At 38.4% G+C, this 6,706-nt stretch overlaps 1 long non-coding RNA gene across 1 annotated transcript in view; it reads right to left on the bottom strand.

The window, feature by feature from the left end:
- The window catches only part of LOC107196055, a 62,529-nt gene that overhangs the window by 55,248 nt on the left and 575 nt on the right, over positions 1–6,706 (bottom strand). The window lies entirely within an intron of this gene.

Here is a 6,706-nt window from a genome sequence, read left to right as displayed (position 1 = left end):
TATTATATGTATATGAACACATAGGAAATATCAACAAGATAATGTGAAATGATTCACTGAATCTAAATGATTCTGAATGATTCACAGAATTTAAACTATAATCACATCTTTGCCTTCAATGCCACAACCTTAGGGCATTAACTTGGAAAGTCAGAATTAAAGAGTGAAAGGCTCCTCAAAGGAAGCTTTATTTCAGGTTATTTTTCATTAAAAGTGTATCAAGAATAAATAAAACAGTGCTTACTTTTCATTCCTAAATTGTTTCCCCATCTCTGCCTCATAAAGTCAAAACAACAGATATAAGGCAATTTTAAAACTACTTTAAGCACATTAATCATATAACAAAATATAAAAATAAAGCCAATTTCACAACCATGATAACCCACTCTCATACCAATATGCAACATGGTATGTCCTAAAGTATGAAGAGAGAACTTTCCAAGTTCTTCAAAGTTTTGTGGTAGTGAAAATATGTACAAATTCACCACAATGAAGAGACTTTGGCATCATTTACGCCATTTACAGATACTGAAACAATGACCAAAAAAATTTTTTTTAATTTGGGCATTATAGTATGCCTTTATTTAGTAAGTATTTTTTGAACAATTTAAGATGTGAAGTCACTATTACAGCTTTCCTTTTCAGGAATGGCAACAAGACACATATAGAGAATACTGCAAAGAATACTTTAACAGCTACAACACCTTGATTACCACCATAAAGAAGTCTCACTATATTCACCAAAAAGAAGTCTCACTCACATAGTTGGTGACATTTTCACCAACTATGCAAAAGAAAGTGAACAGGAACAGACATTACTGGAGGCAAGGTTAGGTAATTCATTCATACACATTCATGTAGGGAGTCAGCATCTTTCAATTCAAAGACAGACCTGGGTTCAAATCCTCAGTATAATCTTCCTAAATTTAAATTAGTTCATCTCTCCAAGCTTCTTTCTTCGTGTGCAAAATAGTACTACTATGTATTTCACGGAGCTGGTGTGAGGATTAATGAGGTAGCATCATGATGATGCCACTGTTACTTCCATTTATATTGCTCCATAATCCTTACAACCTCATGTTGTAAGAATTAACTCCATTTTACAGATGAGGAAACTGAGTCACCAGATGGTCAGTGAGCCTATGGTTACAACACCTGACAACTGTCAGTACCTAGCCCCGCTCATGCCCTTAACATGTTATCTCACTAGTTATTTTACTCTGTCATACTAGGGAGTTTGGAATTTTTCTCCAATTACACCCATTATAATTTAAATTTTGATACCAGAACAAAGATTTTTCAAAAAACCAAAGTTACATATAGCTAATGATATTGTGGTAAGTTTGCACAGTCACAGAATTAGTGGGGTGACCATACTGTAAGGTATTAAAAATGTCCAATCACTATATTGCATATCTGAAGTCAATATAATATTGTATACCAACTATACTTAAAAAAAAGAACCAGTCACCCATAATTCTCACAATTTTAGAGGTCAAAGACCTGTAAGTAGCCCACTATCTTCAAATTCAGTAACAAACAGAAGATAGACTCCGAATTTCAAAATGAGCTATCTAAATTACTCATTATCAGCACTCATTTATACCGGGAAGAGTGATTCTAAATGCATATGAACAAGAGTGAGTAGGCAAGCAAATGAACCAGATATACCACAAAAGTAAAAATATGGTATCCAAAGAAAAGAAAAAGAAATTTTCACAACATTCAGTCTTCGAAGTATTCTGCAGATGTTCTGTCACTGCTATGTGAGCTGATCTTAAACACAGAGCAAAACCTGGCCCAGCGTCAGCCACTAGACTGTTGTGGAACCTCAAACGATTTAATTTCTCAGTGCCTCCATCAACTAAACAATGAGAATTGGAACTGAAGGCAACTTAAGCAATTAGCTCCACCCAAGGCCCTGGCAGACCACTCGATTTCTGCTCTAACACCTGCAGTAACATGGCGTTCAATCACCTTTCCTCTTCACAGAAGTGAGGTGGTATTTGTAACAATCTCTCGTTCTAGGTGTTTTTACTTTACGTCCTAGTTCCACCTCTAAGCTCTTTTGAAGCATATACACCTTAAGTACTGCTACCAGCTAAATCCATTCTGCAGAGGGCCTAGTAATTTAGAGGGACAAGAAGGTATGATACGCCCTTAACAGGCAACAGCGTACTCCTGTGGTCTTATTTTAATTTTGGAGTTCAGCTAAATAAAATCACTGGTTCACTCTATTTTATAAAATAAAAATTATCTAGACTTAAGTACCTGAACTGGAAAAACTGATACAGAAGCAGCCATGACTGACATTTACATGCCTGTTGCTGAATACTCACATCATTCTACATTCACTCATCTCTGACTCCAACCTCATTCACACATGTACTACACTATGCCAAAAATTAATAAACGATACTGATGATACATGTAAAGCTGTTCCACAAACCTGATATATTTTTAACTTATTTGATCCTTACAGCAGCGATATAAAGCAGGCAGATTATTCCCATTTTACAGTTAGTGAGTCACTAAGAAAAAGTAGCAAAGAGTATCTTAGTCACAAACCGGAAGTCGTGCTAACATCCAGAAGTCTGGCCCTAGTACTTACACTCTTTACTTACACTCTATAACTACTAATCGGTCTGATAAGTTACTATATGTTATTATTAATACCAGAAAAATTACTCCACCCTCACCTTATAGAGATCAAATATTTGTCCTCAGTGTAAATGCTGGCCTATTATACATAAGACATTTCGTATGGCCCTAATTCAGTGTTCACTTCCACATATTAGTCTACCATGTGGAAGGCACACAGTAAACACTCAATAAATATCTGCAGATATCTGTTAAAAGAATTAAATCTTTCCCAATTCCCCCATCTCCCCAAAAGTAATCCTTCCCTCTCCTCTCCCCGTACTTTTTACCTTCCTCCAACACTTATTTTTCTATCATACTCAACGTGGTAGCCGGCCTCCAAGATGGCCCCTAATGATCCTTACCTCCCGGTATTCACATCCTTGTGTAATCCTTTTCCACAATGTGTGACCAATAGAATACTAGAGAAATGACAGTATGTGACTTCGGAAGCTAAGTCATAAAAGACAATGCAACTCGGTCTCCTGGATTATTTGCTCTGAGAAGCCAGTTACCCTACCATGAGGACATTCCAGTAGCTCCATGGAGAGACGCACATAGAGAACTGAGACTTCCCACCAACGGCCTGCACCAACTTGCCAGCCATGAGTTGCCAGCCTTGGAAGAGGAGTTGCCAGCCTTGGAAGAGGATACGCCAGCCTCAGTCAAGCCTTCAGATGACAACTCCAGTTGACATATCACTGCAATCTCTTGAGAGGCCCTGAGCCTGAACCACTCAGCCATGCTGCTCCCAGATTTTTGATTCACTGAAACTCTGAGATGTTTATTGTTGTCTTAAACACTAACTTTTGGGGTAATTTATTACGCAACAATAGATAGCTAACACATCTACTTTTTGAAACTCTAAGCTCCATGAAAGTAGAGACTGTCCTTGATTCCCAAATCTCCAGTAAGGACTTAAAAATAAAAAGTGTCTTAAAATTAAACAGTTCTTTTGGTTGACCCTTGTCGCAGCCCGGCGACCGGTGGTAGTTATCAGCTTTTTACAGATGATGAAACTAATGCAGTTAGAGGTCACAGAATGATCTATGAGCAGAGACATGATTCAAATCTAGGATCCTTGATTTTCCTCAGCATAGCATCTGCCATTCTGGGTTGGCTTCTGTTTTTAAAAATGAACTTTGAAAAAAATAAATGACACAAACAATGCTCAGAAAAAAAAATGCCTATATTTTTAATTGTGTTAGTGGGCCATTCCCTTTGTTCAATATTCCTTTTCTTCCGAAATGTATCCATTTATAAACCACTCCCCATATTTATACCACTTCATCTGTAATCTATCAATGTTTTCTTCCCTTTTTCAAAGACCATCTGAAATATAACCTATACGAAGTTTTTTCTCAGCAGATGAAAATGTTCCATATTATGTCAATTCTAACTATCAACCCTAGCATTTTTACTCATAAACACACTAGTCTTTATAAATATATATTTGTTCACGTTCATTTTTTATTCAACAAATATTTACTGAGCATCTATATGTCCCAAGAATTGCTCTTGAAGCTGGGAATAAAAGAAACACCCCTGTCTTTATGGAGCTGACAGTCTAGTATAGGATCTTGTCACAGTGGTCTCTTTAAAACATAATACAATATTCTTTGTAAATGACTTCAAAATTCTAATTTCCCCTTTGTAAAATTTAACTGTTCAAAACTATTTTACCCCTTTCATTGTCTATTTAATTGGCCATATGTCTGATATCCTATTCTTTGTATATTTAAGCTGCGGTCTCAAGAAAAGTCCATTTTTGTTTAAGAATTTTGTAAAATGCCCCATATAGAATCTGTGTGTATCAATGTCTTCCATTTTTACTGTTTCCATGGGCCACACTTTTTAGCAAATGCCACCACATTTATAAGCATATAAAAAAATACCACTGGATAAAGAGAGTCTTTATTATAAAGCTTTAGTAACTCTAAATCAAGTATGAACATTTATTTCATAGAAAGTAATTTGTAATAGATGTAGTAAAATGACTTACGTAGGTAGAACTTTCTCACCTCGTTTATATTTACTTCTACAGAGTATGGGGGAAAAAAGAGCATACTACACTTTTAAGTCAGAGATTCAAGTCCTGGCACTGTCAACTAACCTCAAATTATTTAACTATCCTGAGCCTCAGTCTCCCTGTCCTAAAGTGGAGATAAAAATCTACTTCATAGGGTTGTTGTGAGGTTAAATAATACACTAAAAGCCTTACTTAATGCCTGTTACATAGTGGGCAACAAGGAATGTCAGTTTCCTTCCTCTTCCCTTGGGCTTATACCTTTGGTCAGAAGATTTGTCAGGAAATCTTTCCAAGCTCAGTTACTTGTGTTTGGAATGATCAAACACCACCTTCTCTTTGAAGTGAAAAGGAAAAGCTCCTTTGACTCTCCCATACTGTTCTGGGCTTGTACTTTGAGTTTATTTCAGTGTGTTACAGTTATCTGTCAATTTCTGCTTCTCCCATTAGACTGACTGTGAGCTCCTCAGGAGCAGGGACTACATCTCACTTATCTTGATAACTTCGGCTTTTAGAAAAATACCTGGCACGTTACAGGTATGGTACAAGTTTGTTGAATGAATAAATGAATGAATGAAGTCATTACTTAAGTAATACCCATAATTACTACTGGGTGACCCAAACTTTATGGTTTTGCCCTTTATGGGCTGAGATGCTGTCTTATACTTCTTCTGAATCCCTTCTTCACAGCACTTGGCAGCATACTAGGGTCATGGAAAGTCTGCAATTAATACTTTTGGATAATAGAATACTTATTACTGTAATTTACATCTCATAATTTTACTCTAAGCAAAATAATCCTAATGGATGTGACTTTTGGAAGCCTCTTTAAAGAGGGGCTCTTAAGTTATTGGCAAAGAACTGAAACAAATGCTAGAACTAGACTACAGTTTTTCTTTGCATGTTTTTGAAAAAAGCAGTAATGATTTCTTTCTAAATTGTTTCATTAAGAAACCGAACATCACAAAGCCCTTTGATTCACTATGAAAAATGCAAAAGACATTAGGCAAACTTAGTAATAACTTTCAACCAAAGGTTCCCCACCCTGCAGTCATGGGGCTGTGGGCCAGCTGGCTGTACCACCACATCCCTGGGAGGTGGCTGCTTTTCAACAGTACACTGCAGAAGTGAAATGTGGAGGGTTTCGGGGGTCTTTTAAAGGTTTTAAAATGCATAAAACAAAGGTAATGTTACAGGCGTTGACTTGAGATAGAAAAGATCTTGAAAAGACCTCAAAACTTGGCAACTTGGGGCCATTTCAGACATCTTATGGATTTAAATAGTACGTAAAAACATATGAAGCTAGGTGTAATTTCATTATTACATTTAAGTGATGTATTTCACATTCCTGTATACGCACACTTCATGTTAAGTACGGCTGGTAAGCGGCTGACTGTCCACCAAACTGCTGCTATAAAATACCGAGAAGAGAGACAGAGATCCTGACAAAGCCAAGTTGGGCTGGTGCTTAAATACAAACTGGTTTACCAGCCCTTCTCAACTTACAACGACCCCATATGATAGGTATTATCCGAATTTTTCTAATAAAGAAACTGAAGCCCAAGATTACACAGCTGGCAAATGGCAGGCAGGCTTGAGAGCCAGACTCAAAAGCTCCCGCCCTTGCTGCTAAAGTATCAACGCTCTCTTATGGTACCGGCGAGGGTGGGGGATGTAATCAAAGTGTCCTGACAGACACTTTCTAAGAGGGTAAAGTTCTTGGCCGTCGAGTTTCGAATCTGCCACAGCCTTTACACCTGGAGGCATTCGGGTTGCTACACAGGCATCAACAAGTCCAGGTGAGCCTCCCTTGCCTGAGAATCCTGGAATTGCACATGGATCCTGAGCGTTTGCACAACAAGGTCCCGGGGAAAGCCGCCGACACCCGGTCCCTCAGTCACAATATGCCCGGGGCGTAGCGGGGGCGGGAACCTCGGTGTCTCTCCACCCGCGCAGCCCCACCAGGCAACGCACAGGTGCAGGGCCGCGCCCCGAACCACTCGCCGGGGCTCAGCGACCCGGAGCCGGAGGGGCGGGGCG

This window comes from Pteropus alecto, unplaced genomic scaffold (assembly GCF_000325575.1).
Source record: "Pteropus alecto unplaced genomic scaffold, ASM32557v1 scaffold157, whole genome shotgun sequence".
Lineage (NCBI taxonomy): Eukaryota > Metazoa > Chordata > Mammalia > Chiroptera > Pteropodidae > Pteropus > Pteropus alecto.
The sequence above is the reverse complement of the archived record's forward strand: the minus strand, read 5'-3'. Positions and strand labels throughout refer to the sequence as shown.